At 34.1% G+C, this 14,561-nt stretch overlaps 9 non-coding genes and 1 pseudogene across 9 annotated transcripts; all 10 read left to right on the top strand.

Annotated features, from left to right (window-relative positions):
- The first annotated feature begins 4,481 nt into the window (after nt 1-4,481).
- On the top strand, nt 4,482-4,599 carry LOC127703319 (U5 spliceosomal RNA). Its single transcript, XR_007982918.1, has one exon. It is a non-coding gene; the product is annotated as a U5 spliceosomal RNA (small nuclear RNA).
- A 647-nt stretch (nt 4,600-5,246) lies between these two features.
- LOC127703318 (U5 spliceosomal RNA) lies at nt 5,247-5,364 on the top strand. Its single transcript, XR_007982917.1, has one exon. It is a non-coding gene; the product is annotated as a U5 spliceosomal RNA (small nuclear RNA).
- A 645-nt stretch (nt 5,365-6,009) lies between these two features.
- LOC127703326 (U5 spliceosomal RNA) lies at nt 6,010-6,127 on the top strand. The gene has a single exon (XR_007982927.1). It is a non-coding gene; the product is annotated as a U5 spliceosomal RNA (small nuclear RNA).
- A 645-nt stretch (nt 6,128-6,772) lies between these two features.
- Nucleotides 6,773-6,890, top strand: LOC127703317 (U5 spliceosomal RNA). The gene has a single exon (XR_007982916.1). It is a non-coding gene; the product is annotated as a U5 spliceosomal RNA (small nuclear RNA).
- Nucleotides 6,891-7,535: 645 nt separating this feature from the next.
- LOC127703320 (U5 spliceosomal RNA) lies at nt 7,536-7,653 on the top strand. Its single transcript, XR_007982919.1, has one exon. It is a non-coding gene; the product is annotated as a U5 spliceosomal RNA (small nuclear RNA).
- A 2,139-nt stretch (nt 7,654-9,792) lies between these two features.
- LOC127703316 (U5 spliceosomal RNA) lies at nt 9,793-9,910 on the top strand. The gene has a single exon (XR_007982915.1). It is a non-coding gene; the product is annotated as a U5 spliceosomal RNA (small nuclear RNA).
- Nucleotides 9,911-10,555: 645 nt separating this feature from the next.
- On the top strand, nt 10,556-10,673 carry LOC127703315 (U5 spliceosomal RNA). The gene has a single exon (XR_007982913.1). It is a non-coding gene; the product is annotated as a U5 spliceosomal RNA (small nuclear RNA).
- Nucleotides 10,674-11,318: 645 nt separating this feature from the next.
- On the top strand, nt 11,319-11,436 carry LOC127703356 (U5 spliceosomal RNA). Its single transcript, XR_007982953.1, has one exon. It is a non-coding gene; the product is annotated as a U5 spliceosomal RNA (small nuclear RNA).
- A 645-nt stretch (nt 11,437-12,081) lies between these two features.
- On the top strand, nt 12,082-12,199 carry LOC127703321 (U5 spliceosomal RNA). Its single transcript, XR_007982921.1, has one exon. It is a non-coding gene; the product is annotated as a U5 spliceosomal RNA (small nuclear RNA).
- A 2,139-nt stretch (nt 12,200-14,338) lies between these two features.
- LOC127703329 (U5 spliceosomal RNA) lies at nt 14,339-14,483 on the top strand (annotated as a pseudogene).
- Nucleotides 14,484-14,561: the final 78 nt, after the last annotated feature.

Genomic DNA, 14,561 nt, shown 5'->3' with positions numbered 1-14,561 from the left:
GCACCACCTTGAAACGTAAAGCATCACTGTTTATTGATCTAACCCGTCTCTATTCTCAGGAGCAGATTATAAACGCACATACAACCGAGAAAAAAAAAACAATGCAGTATGCTAAAATGTCATTTTTAGTTTACCATGTTCAATGACAACAAAAAAATCAGTAGAACGAATTCAATTAATTTTGCATCGATGATTTTTTTATTGTTGATAGTGATATCTTAAATTTTTATATTAAGTCTCTGGATTTTTAACAACATAACGGAACATTCATTATACAAATGTATTAACTTTCACCTTTTTTTTTAGAAAAAATTAACATGTCAGCATACAAATGTATGAATTTGTATCAGCTGGAGTTGAAGAAAATTGAAAGTTTTAAATTTCAATCAACAACACATTTGTATTATGTTTTATGTTCCTTTGAAATTTCAACATGAAGAAGTGAATTTTCTTCCACTTTACTACTGGATACCTGTGTTATAAACATAAGTACCCAAAAAGCATTGCCATCTCTACATAAGTACTCCTCATTCTAAACGTAAAGGAAGATAGAAAGAATTAGTTCAACTTTGTTTCATTAAAAACTACCAACCCAGATACAAATATCTTGCCTTAAGAAAGAAAAAATCATACTTTGTGAAATATCACCTCGGATTCAAACAAATAATTTTCTGTTTTTTTTTCTATTAAAACATATTTGTTACGTTTGGGTGTTTTTAACGGATTTCCGGCAAGCCTATGGGAACTAACTGCGTCCCTCTTCATATCGACTTGTTTCTTTATTATTTTAAGGAATACTTCAGACAGGAGCTTTTGTCAGTAGTACTAACTGATTACCCTTTCGGAGCACCTGAGTTCACCCCCGGGTTTCGGTGGAGTTCGTGTTGTACCATCTTATTTTCATTTGAAGTGTTTCGATCGGGGTCTATTGTTTGTGTTTTCGTCTTTGTGTTTTTTATTCATAGTGTTGTCTGAATTTATTGTATAGCCGACATTGTATCTCCCCTCTCTTTATATTAACTTTTTTTAATCTATGAATTTGCATTTCCATATATATGTGTTGTGTACAAGTTGCAATTTGCAGTATTATGCGAAGTTCTTAAAATAATTGAATAAAACAGGCACACCCTGATTAAGCACATCACTGTCATATTTGACCACACGATATAGAGCTTATAATAGCCTTGAATGTATAAATAACTTTTACTTTTTATATATGCATAAATGATATTATAATATATTTTGACTTTTTCATTGAATCTAACCCAATCTAGTGTTATCTTTTAAAGCTTTATGACAAAGAGGACAGTCCTTACTGTCAACATGGTAAAGTTGAATTTCTAGTATGTTAATTTTCAAGTAAAACTCTAAACTGGGCAATTATTTGAGATAAAGTTGGACCACCTGGCGAAAGAAGGCGGGAGTCTGTACAGATTTACCATTTGTATACAACATATGCCGTTACTTATAGATCACAAAATTTCTATTGTCAATGAAAAAGGTATATTTCCGTTAAGTATGATTGTGATAATCTTCAAGAATCAAAGTACTGACGTACTGTTAACTCGGATGATCCCAATATCTGAAGGCTAACGAATAAGTCATACAGAATTCCATCTCCATGTAGACAGTTAGAAGTAACATGCAATTATTTTCTTACGTCCAGTGTCAAATATTTTAGCAGCATCAAGGACAATACCATGAATAACGGTTGATAAATGCGTTAGGTTTTGTGGGCGCAGAGAGTCGAATAGGACAACTTGGAAAAAAAAGAGAAAGGTTCAAGGCACTTTCCGAACGCTTGATAAAGAATTTAATAAATGTTCGCATTCCGAACAGATGTGACTGTGTATAAAACAGTCAAACAAACAACCTCCCCGAGACCGGAGAAGTCCAAGTCACCATCTATACGCATGTGACCTTTGCTTATGTCTATAGTATGGGGTGATTTTCCGTTTTTAAAAAATCCACAGCCTACACACTTTTTTTAACGCTGTTCATATGGGTTTTTTTTTGTTCTTAATAGATATAATTGAAAAAAAAGGACTCGTCCTTTATCTTAATCTTGTTATGATCCTATAAAAAAATTGTTACAATCTTTACAATGATAGTTGTTTAACTCGTCTAAATGAACAGTTCTATCGTAAAAGGTAACTTACATAGGCAGTTTTGGTTCGGTAATCTAAAGCAGTAGTGGATAGTTCAACATTTGAATTAGGGGAAGGGGGAAGGAGTCAAGCCTTATATCATATTAATTTTTACTCGATTTCACAATAATTTGAAGACATTGGGACTTGTGAACCATAAAACTTTTTAAGTGCTCAATTTCCTTACCAGTAAAAATCATGTTTTATCACGGATTTGATTTTTCATTAATATTGACAGTATATATATAAATGGGCATTGATGTTTTTTTTTTTTTATGCCAAAAATTTTTCAACGTTTGTATTTGGTTTTGGACTTTCAAATATTTTGGCCTCAAGTATCACTAAAAAGACATTAATTGTCATAATGCGCATCTTGTACAGTAAAATTGGTACCGTAAATGTTATTATACAAAAGAAATCAATCATGTATTTTTTAATATGTCTACACAGAGTCCAACGTTCTCAATAAGGTAAATACCGCACTCCCCTGATATTTAAGTGACATTTAAACGGTCAATCGATGATGTAACCAGTGACGCCTCTTGTTTTATCCTTTGACTGCTGAAGCTGGTATACGTCATCAAATCATGAGTTCATCTGCGTACAATGATATTCATGACTTTTTTACTGATATACTTGTTCTCCCGTCAAAACATTTTGATGATACCAAGGATTTGTATAGTAAGATCTCACTATACAAATCCTTGATAATACAAAAAAAAAGTCTTAAAAATAATTTTCATGAAATTATATTAATAAAATAGATTTAAAAAAATTTATTTGAAAAGATAAATGATACGATTTTGCACTCGATAGCGTCATTGAATGCATGTTGTAAGCTGTTTTTAATACCAAATCAGAAAAACCATGCGACGAGAGAGAGAGAGAGAGAGAGAGAGCATGACTTCGGATTCCCTCACGGTCTTATACGTGGCATTATCATGAAAATGTATGTGATCATTACACTTATCATGCTAATACATGAACAAGATTTTAGTGTTGTGTCGCTGCTTTTAACCCAATGTCAGTACATGGATTTGCCTAAAAACAGTTTGTTCTTATGATGTGCTGTAACACCGCGGTCCCAGGTAAGGGGAGGGTTGAGCGGTCACACACATGTTTAACCTCGCCTCATTTTTTATGTGACTGCCTCAAGTCAGGAGCCTGCTATTCAGTGGTTGTCCTTGGTTCACGTTTGTCATATTTGATTTTCGTAAATTGTATTGTAAAATTGGTCAGTTAGTTTTCTCATTTGAATTGTTTCACATTTTTCATTTTTGGGCCTTTTATGCCTTACTATACGGTATGATATTTCTCATTTTTGAAGGCCGTACGATAACCTCTAATTGCTGTTATCTCCGTCATCTGAAGTCTGTCAATAGTTGTCTCAATGGCATTCATACAATCATGACCAAAAAAATCATCAAACATAAAGGTTTATAATTTTGTACGACATACGGGCATTTCGTCTACAAAAGACAACTCACACCAATTGATTTTATTAACCAGCTATCACCAGATTTTGCACAAATTTTTGTATTTTGTCTCATTTGAGTCAACAACATATTTTTAATATTCGATTTTGGATTTTGACGTTCGGGATGAAGTAAGGTCCAAAACATAATTATTCCGCTTTGATTTCGTTGTCTACAGATATAGTCCCTGTGCAGACACTGTCCTTCCTGTTATTTTCATACACCACCCCCATTTATTCCTTCTTTGTTTAATGTATAAACCTTAAAGAAGAGCAAGAAGGTACACAAATAATGAACTATCTAAATTCTTGAGTAAGAAAATGAAAGTTCACTCTAAAAAATGCACAATAGTTTATTCGAAGAGGGGAATAGGCAGTTGCAGAAGTTTGTCAAGTCCAATATAAAGAAAAAGTGATTCACGGATTTCTTGGCGTGCGCCATGCGCCATGCTGCTCTTCTCTGTATCGTTCCAGTTTTAGTTTATTTACAGCAAACTAGAGTATAGTGAAAGAAAATGTTTGTCCATCCAATAGTTTATTTTCTAAAGCTAAACGTGCCGTGCTTTGACAAAGCGACATATATTTTTTCATTACGCATACGTTGTATAATCGTTATACTGTGTGTGTACATCGCTTTGGCTCCATTCGGTTGTAATATGATCATGTTTCTACAGAAAAAAATATGAAAAATCTGTCAAATTCAAAATTAGAAAACTTGGTTCTACGACATATATGTAGCATTTGTAGACACTTATATTGAGTAGAATTTAGTGATATTTGCAAAAAGTATATTTCGGCAAACACCTTGTCTCAGAAAATATTTATATTATGTAGTATACTTATTGTTAAAACATGTTGAGTTACTCTGGTTTCTCTTCAAACCACGAATATATCTTTCGCCTTTTACTAAAGATATCCGTGGAGAGGAACGATTAACGAGTCTATAGACAATTTCTCTACACCCACATTATGTGGGTAACATAAACAATTTGAAAAATCCAGCTTGCTCCACCCCTCTTTTCATCGCTATAAATTTTCTATCACACTCTATTGAATAGAGCATAATATAGTAAAGGCCACATGAATAAAATTCACAAAAGAAATTACTATTATGAGCTTAGGTCTAGTTAAGGGGAATAGGCAGTTGCAGAAGTTTGTCAAGTCCAATATAAAGAAAGTGATTCACGGATTTCTTGGCGTGCGCCATGCGCCATGCTGCTCTTCTCTGTATCGTTCCAGTTTTAGTTTATTTACAGCAAACTAGAGTATAGTGAAAGAAAATGTTTGTCCATCCAATAGTTTATTTTCTAAAGCTAAACGTGCCGTGCTTTGACAAAGCGACATATATTTTTTCATTACGCATACGTTGTATAATCGTTATACTGTGTGTGTACATCGCTTTGGCTCCATTCGGTTGTAATATGATCATGTTTCTACAGAAAAAAATATGAAAAATCTGTCAAATTCAAAATTAGAAAACTTGGTTCTACGACATATATGTAGCATTTGTAGACACTTATATTGAGTAGAATTTAGTGATATTTGCAAAAAGTATATTTCGGCAAACACCTTGTCTCAGAAAATATTTATATTATGTAGTATACTTATTGTTAAAACATGTTGAGTTACTCTGGTTTCTCTTCAAACCACGAATATATCTTTCGCCTTTTACTAAAGATATCCGTGGAGAGGAACGATTAACGAGTCTATAGACAATTTCTCTACACCCACATTATGTGGGTAACATAAACAATTTGAAAAATCCAGCTTGCTCCACCCCTCTTTTCATCGCTATAAATTTTCTATCACACTCTATTGAATAGAGCATAATATAGAAAAGGCCACATGAATAAAATTCACAAAAGAAATTACTATTATGAGCTTAGGTCTAGTTAAGGGGAATAGGCAGTTGCAGAAGTTTGTCAAGTCCAATATAAAGAAAGTGATTCACGGATTTCTTGGCGTGCGCCATGCGCCATGCTGCTCTTCTCTGTATCGTTCCAGTTTTAGTTTATTTACAGCAAACTAGAGTATAGTGAAAGAAAATGTTTGTCCATCCAATAGTTTATTTTCTAAAGCTAAACGTGCCGTGCTTTGATAAAGCGACATATATTTTTTCATTACGCATACGTTGTATAATCGTTATACTGTGTGTGTACATCGCTTTGGCTCCATTCGGTTGTAGTATGATCATGTTTCTACAGAAAAAAATATGAAAAATCTGTCAAATTCAAAATTAGAAAACTTAGTTCTACGACATATATGTAGCATTTGTAGACACTTATTGAGTAGAATTTAGTGATATTTGCAAAAAGTATATTTCGGCAAACACCTTGTCTCAGAAAATATTTATATTATGTAGTATACTTATTGTTAAAACATGTTGAGTTACTCTGGTTTCTCTTCAAACCACGAATATATCTTTCGCCTTTTACTAAAGATATCCGTGGAGAAGAACGATTAACGAGTCTATAGACAATTTCTCTACACCCACATTATGTGGGTAACATAAACAATTTGAAAAATCCAGCTTGCTCCACCCCTCTTTTCATCGCTATAAATTTTCTATCACACTCTATTGAATAGAGCATAATATAGAAAAGGCCACATGAATAAAATTCAAAAAAGAAATTACTATTATGAGCTTAGGTCTAGTTCAGGGGAATAGGCAGTTGCAGAAGTTTGTCGAGTCCAATATAAAGAAAGTGATTCACGGATTTCTTGGCGTGCGCCATGCGCCATGCTGCTCTTCTCTGTATCGTTCCAGTTTTAGTTTATTTACAGCAAACTAGAGTATAGTGGAAGAAAATGTTTGTCCATCCAATAGTTTATTTTCTAAAGCTAAACGTGCCGTGCTTTGACAAAGCGACATATATTTTTTCATTACGCATACGTTGTATAATCGTTATACTGTGTGTGTACATCGCTTTGACTCCATTCGGTTGTAGTATGATCATGTTTCTACAGAAAAAAATATGAAAAATCTGTCAAATTCAAAATTAGAAAACTTGGTTCTACGACATATATGTAGCATTTGTAGACACTTATTGAGTAGAATTTAGTGATATTTGCAAAAAGTATATTTCGGCAAACACCTTGTCTCAGAAAATATTTATATTATGTAGTATGCTTATTGTTAAAACATGTTGAGTTACTCTGGTTTCTCTTCAAACCACGAATATATCTTTCGCCTTTTACTAAAGATATCCGTGGAGAGGAACGATTAACGAGTCTATAGACAATTTCTCTACACCCACATTATGTGGGTAACATAAAGAATTTGAAAAATCCAGCTTGCTCCACACCACTTTTCATCGCTATAAATTTTCTATCACACTCTATTGAATAGAGCATAATATAGAAAAGGCCACATGAATAAAATTCAAAAAAGAAATTACTATTATGAGCTTAGGTCTAGTTCAGGGGAATAGGCAGTTGCAGAAGTTTGTCAAGTCCAATATAAAGAAAGTGATTCACGGATTTCTTGGCGTGCGCCATGCGCCATGCTGCTCTTCTCTGTATCGTTCCAGTTTTAGTTTATTTACAGCAAACTAGAGTATAGTGGAAGAAAATGTTTGTCCATCCAATAGTTTATTTTCTAAAGCTAAACGTGCCGTGCTTTGACAAAGCGACATATATTTTTTCATTACGCATACGTTGTATAATCGTTATACTGTGTGTGTACATCGCTTTGGCTCCATTCGGTTGTAGTATGATCATGTTTCTACAGAAAAAAATATGAAAAATCTGTCAAATTCAAAATTAGAAAACTTGGTTCTACGACATATATGTAGCATTTGTAGACACTTATTGAGTAGAATTTAGTGATATTTGCAAAAAGTATATTTCGGCAAACACCTTGTCTCAGAAAATATTTATATTATGTAGTATACTTATTGTTAAAACATGTTGAGTTACTCTGGTTTCTCTTCAAACCACGAATATATCTTTCGCCTTTTACTAAAGATATCCGTGGAGAGGAACGATTAACGAGTCTATAGACAATTTCTCTACACCCACATTCTGTGGGTAACATAAACAATTTGAAAAATCCAGCTTGCTCCACACCACTTTTCATCGCTATAAATTTTCTATCACACTCTATTGAATAGAGCATAATATAGAAAAGGCCACATGAATAAAATTCAAAAAAGAAATTACTATTATGAGCTTAGGTCTAGTTCAGGGGAATAGGCAGTTGCAGAAGTTTGTCGAGTCCAATATAAAGAAAGTGATTCACGGATTTCTTGGCGTGCGCCATGCGCCATGCTGCTCTTCTCTGTATCGTTCCAGTTTTAGTTTATTTACAGCAAACTAGAGTATAGTGGAAGAAAATGTTTGTCCATCCAATAGTTTATTTTCTAAAGCTAAACGTGCCGTGCTTTGACAAAGCGACATATATTTTTTCATTACGCATACGTTGTATAATCGTTATACTGTGTGTGTACATCGCTTTGCCTCAATTCGGTTGTAATATGATCATGTTTCTACAGAAAAAAATATGAAAAATCTGTCAAATTCAAAATTAGAAAACTTGGTTCTACGACATATATGTAGCATTTGTAGACACTTATTGAGTAGAATTTAGTGATATTTGCAAAAAGTATATTTCGGCAAACACCTTGTCTCAGAAAATATTTATATTATGTCACGGCTGGTAATCTACACACGCAGAACAATCGGTTCTGCAATCAAAACCGTCAAAGGATTTTCCGGTTATGCTTGAGTGGAGTAATTGTCACCGCTTCAAAAGGTATGTACATTTCTAACTCGCAATTTCCTAATTCAACTGATCAAAATATTAAAAATCGGAGAATGCTATGCTGTGGTGAATACTTTAACAAAGAGACACATGTATCATTTACTGTTGTGCATGGAGTAAAACTCCTACAAAATCAATCGAGTGACTCAGTAATTGCTGAAAAAAGTGACATTTAAATTTTGAGATGGTTCTATTAACAGACCTATAAGTTCAGATTTAGTTTTGTTTCTGTCAACTGGGTTGAATGTCGTTTTGGGCGGCGTGTACGCTGTCCGAAGGTGATAGACGTCTGAATAAATTCAAAAACTGCCAATTTTCATTATTTCATGCGTGAGGGGATCGATTCTGATTGAGGACATCGTGAATGCGTGGGGGGAAGTGCAAACATTTTCTTAATCTTTGGCCTTGTGACTTTTCTCGACTCATGTGTTTTCATGTACCAGCTTTACATGGAAGTTCAGCTTTGTACGTTAAGTATATGACGTATCACACTGCAGGCAATGGTGGCGTGTTCTATTCATCTAAAAAATAGATTAAAGTCTTAATGCATGCACATGCACAAGAAAAAAACATAGTCAATCATAAATAGTAAGTAAGTAAGTAAGTAAGTAAGTAACTTTTATTTAGAGTCGGGCATGATATGTACAATTCAACAAGGTAAACATGAGCTCTGTAGAGCTCTTAACCGACTTGATATTTAAAAACAAATAACAAATTATAAGCACATTTGAACCTGAAATAAATCTAAACCACTTATATTTACGTTGTAGCCATTTCCATTTCCATTGTCAATTTATATTTATTATAAACTTCAATAAAACTATGCAAGTTACTTGCCTTTCTTTGAAGTGATTGTTGCATTTTTCGATATAAAGATATGATTGCACTTCCCCTCACGCATTCACGATGTCCTCAATCAGAACCGATCCCCTCACGCATGAAATAATGAAAATTGGCAGTTTTTAGATTTATTAAGACGTCTATCACCTTCGAACAGCGCACACGCCGCCCAAAACGACATTCAATCCCGTTGACAGAAAAAAAACTAAATCTGAACTTGTAGGTCTGTTAATAGAACCATCTCAAAATTTAAATGTCACTTTTTTCGGCAATTACTCGTGGGACGATTGATTTTGTAGGGGTTTTACTACATGCACAACAGTAAATGATACATGTGTCACTTCGTAAAAGTATTCACCACAGCATAGCATTCTCCGATTTTCAATATTTTGATCAGTTGAATTAGAAAATTGCGATTTAGAAATGTACATACCTTTTGAAGCGGTGACAATTACTCCACTCAAGCATAACCGGAAAATCCTCTCACGGTTTTCATTGCAGAACCGATTGTTCTGCGTGTGTAGATTACCAGCCGTGATGTAGTATACTTATTGTTAAAACATGTTGAGTTACTCTGGTTTCTCTTCAAACCACGAATATATCTTTCGCCTTTTACTAAAGATATCCGTGGAGAGGAACGATTAACGAGTCTATAGACAATTTCTCTACACCCACATTATGTGGGTAACATAAACAATTTGAAAAATCCAGCTTGCTCCACCCCTCTTTTCATCGCTATAAATTTTCTATCACACTCTATTGAATAGAGCATAATATAGAAAAGGCCACATGAATAAAATTCACAAAAGAAATTACTATTATGAGCTTAGGTCTAGTTAAGGGGAATAGGCAGTTGCAGAAGTTTGTCAAGTCCAATATAAAGAAAGTGATTCACGGATTTCTTGGCGTGCGCCATGCGCCATGCTGCTCTTCTCTGTATCGTTCCAGTTTTAGTTTATTTACAGCAAACTAGAGTATAGTGAAAGAAAATGTTTATCCATCCAATAGTTTATTTTCTAAAGCTAAACGTGCCGTGCTTTGACAAAGCGACATATATTTTTTCATTACGCATACGTTGTATAATCGTTATACTGTGTGTGTACATCGCTTTGGCTCCATTCGGTTGTAATATGATCATGTTTCTACAGAAAAAAATATGAAAAATCTGTCAAATTCAAAATTAGAAAACTTGGTTCTACGACATATATGTAGCATTTGTAGACACTTATTGAGTAGAATTTAGTGATATTTGCAAAAAGTATATTTCGGCAAACACCTTGTCTCAGAAAATATTTATATTATGTAGTATACTTATTGTTAAAACATGTTGAGTTACTCTGGTTTCTCTTCAAACCACGAATATATCTTTCGCCTTTTACTAAAGATATCCGTGGAGAGGAACGATTAACGAGTCTATAGACAATTTCTCTACACCCACATTATGTGGGTAACATAAACAATTTGAAAAATCCAGCTTGCTCCACCCCTCTTTTCATCGCTATAAATTTTCTATCACACTCTATTGAATAGAGCATAATATAGAAAAGGCCACATGAATAAAATTCACAAAAGAAATTACTATTATGAGCTTAGGTCTAGTTAAGGGAAATAGGCAGTTGCAGAAGTTTGTCAAGTCCAATATAAAGAAAGTGATTCACGGATTTCTTGGCGTGCGCCATGCGCCATGCTGCTCTTCTCTGTATCGTTCCAGTTTTAGTTTATTTACAGCAAACTAGAGTATAGTGAAAGAAAATGTTTGTCCATCCAATAGTTTATTTTCTAAAGCTTAACGTGCCGTGCTTTGACAAAGCGACATATATTTTTTCATTACGCATACGTTGTATAATCGTTATACTGTGTGTGTACATCGCTTTGGCTCCATTCGGTTGTAATATGATCATGTTTCTACAGAAAAAAATATGAAAAATCTGTCAAATTCAAAATTAGAAAACTTGGTTCTACGACATATATGTAGCATTTGTAGACACTTATTGAGTAGAATTTAGTGATATTTGCAAAAAGTATATTTCGGCAAACACCTTGTCTCAGAAAATATTTATATTATGTAGTATGCTTATTGTTAAAACATGTTGAGTTACTCTGGTTTCTCTTCAAACCACGAACATATCTTTCGCCTTTTACTAAAGATATCCGTGGAGAGGAACGATTAACGAGTCTATAGACAATTTCTCTACACCCACATTATGTGGGTAACATAAACAATTTGAAAAATCCAGCTTGCTCCACCCCTCTTTTCATCGCTATAAATTTTCTATCACACTCTATTGAATAGAGCATAATATAGAAAAGGCCACATGAACAAAATTCACAAAAGAAATTACTATTATGAGCTTAGGTCTAGTTAAGGGGAATAGGCAGTTGCAGAAGTTTGTCAAGTCCAATATAAAGAAAGTGATTCACGGATTTCTTGGCGTGCGCCATGCGCCATGCTGCTCTTCTCTGTATCGTTCCAGTTTTAGTTTATTTACAGCAAACTAGAGTATAGTGGAAGAAAATGTTTGTCCATCCAATAGTTTATTTTCTAAAGCTAAACGTGCCGTGCTTTGACAAAGCGACATATATTTTTTCATTACGCATACGTTGTATAATCGTTATACTGTGTGTGTACATCGCTTTGGCTCCATTCGGTTGTAGTATGATCATGTTTCTACAGAAAAAAATATGAAAAATCTGTCAAATTCAAAATTAGAAAACTTGGTTCTACGACATATATGTAGCATTTGTAGACACTTATTGAGTAGAATTTAGTGATATTTGCAAAAAGTATATTTCGGCAAACACCTTGTCTCAGAAAATATTTATATTATGTAGTATACTTATTGTTAAAACATGTTGAGTTACTCTGGTTTCTCTTCAAACCACGAATATATCTTTCGCCTTTTACTAAAGATATCCGTGGAGAGGAACGATTAACGAGTCTATAGACAATTTCTCTACACCCACATTCTGTAGGTAACATAAACAATTTGAAAAATCCAGCTTGCTCCACACCACTTTTCATCGCTATAAATTTTCTATCACACTCTATTGAATAGAGCATAATATAGAAAAGGCCACATGAATAAAATTCAAAAAAGAAATTACTATTATGAGCTTAGGTCTAGTTCAGGGGAATAGGCAGTTGCAGAAGTTTGTCGAGTCCAATATAAAGAAAGTGATTCACGGATTTCTTGGCGTGCGCCATGCGCCATGCTGCTCTTCTCTGTATCGTTCCAGTTTTAGTTTATTTACAGCAAACTAGAGTATAGTGGAAGAAAATGTTTGTCCATCCAATAGTTTATTTTCTAAAGCTAAACGTGCCGTGCTTTGACAAAGCGACATATATTTTTTCATTACGCATACGTTGTATAATCGTTATACTGTGTGTGTACATCGCTTTGCCTCAATTCGGTTGTAATATGATCATGTTTCTACAGAAAAAAATATGAAAAATCTGTCAAATTCAAAATTAGAAAACTTGGTTCTACGACATATATGTAGCATTTGTAGACACTTATTGAGTAGAATTTAGTGATATTTGCAAAAAGTATATTTCGGCAAACACCTTGTCTCAGAAAATATTTATATTATGTCACGGCTGGTAATCTACACACGCAGAACAATCGGTTCTGCAATCAAAACCGTCAAAGGATTTTCCGGTTATGCTTCAGTGGAGTAATTGTCACCGCTTCAAAAGGTATGTACATTTCTAACTCGCAATTTCCTAATTCAACTGATCAAAATATTAAAAATAGGAGAATGCTATGCTGTGGTGAATACTTTAACAAAGAGACACATGTATCATTTACTGTTGTGCATGGAGTAAAACTCCTACAAAATCAATCGAGTGACTCAGTAATTGCTGAAAAAAGTGACATTTAAATTTTGAGATGGTTCTATTAACAGACCTATAAGTTCAGATTTAGTTTTTTTTCTGTCAACTGGGTTGAATGTCGTTTTGGGCGGCGTGTACGCTGTCCGAAGGTGATAGACGTCTGAATAAATTCAAAAACTGCCAATTTTCATTATTTCATGCGTGAGGGGATCGATTCTGATTGAGGACATCGTGAATGCGTGGGGGGAAGTGCAAACATTTTCTTAATCTTTGGCCTTGTGACTTTTCTCGACTCATGTGTTTTCATGTACCAGCTTTACATGGAAGTTCAGCTTTGTACGTTAAGTATATGACGTATCACACTGCAGGCAATGGTGGCGTGTTCTATTCATCTAAAAAATAGATTAAAGTCTTAATGCATGCACATGCACAAGAAAAAAACATAGTCAATCATAAATAGTAAGTAAGTAAGTAAGTAAGTAAGTAACTTTTATTTAGAGTCGGGCATGATATGTACAATTCAACAAGGTAAACATGAGCTCTGTAGAGCTCTTAACCGACTTGATATTTAAAAACAAATAACAAATTATAAGCACATTTGAACCTGAAATAAATCTAAACCACTTATATTTACGTTGTAGCCATTTCCATTTCCATTGTCAATTTATATTTATTATAAACTTCAATAAAACTATGCAAGTTACTTGCCTTTCTTTGAAGTGATTGTTGCATTTTTCGATATAAAGATATGATTGCACTTCCCCTCACGCATTCACGATGTCCTCAATCAGAACCGATCCCCTCACGCATGAAATAATGAAAATTGGCAGTTTTTAGATTTATTAAGACGTCTATCACCTTCGAACAGCGCACACGCCGCCCAAAACGACATTCAATCCCGTTGACAGAAAAAAAAACTAAATCTGAACTTGTAGGTCTGTTAATAGAACCATCTCAAAATTTAAATGTCACTTTTTTCGGCAATTACTCGTGGGACGATTGATTTTGTAGGGGTTTTACTACATGCACAACAGTAAATGATACATGTGTCACTTCGTAAAAGTATTCACCACAGCATAGCATTCTCCGATTTTCAATATTTTGATCAGTTGAATTAGAAAATTGCGATTTAGAAATGTACATACCTTTTGAAGCGGTGACAATTACTCCACTCAAGCATAACCGGAAAATCCTCTCACGGTTTTCATTGCAGAACCGATTGTTCTGCGTGTGTAGATTACCAGCCGTGATGTAGTATACTTATTGTTCAAACATGTTGAGTAGTCTGGTTTCTCTTCAAACCACGAATATATCTTTCGCCTAATGAAAAATAAATATATCTTTTGCCTTTTACTAAAGATATCCGTGGAGAGGAACGATTAACGAGTCTATAGACAATTTCTCTACACCCACATTATGTGGGTAACATAAACAATTTGAAAAATCCAGCTTGCTCCACCCCTCTTTTCATCGTTATAAATTTTCTATCACACTCTATTGAAT

The sequence above is a fragment of the Mytilus californianus genome, unplaced genomic scaffold (assembly GCF_021869535.1).
Source record: "Mytilus californianus isolate M0D057914Y unplaced genomic scaffold, xbMytCali1.0.p SCAF_5, whole genome shotgun sequence".
Classification (NCBI taxonomy): domain Eukaryota; kingdom Metazoa; phylum Mollusca; class Bivalvia; order Mytilida; family Mytilidae; genus Mytilus; species Mytilus californianus.
Note: the sequence above shows the minus strand (reverse complement) of the source record. Positions and strands in the feature narration are given on the sequence as shown.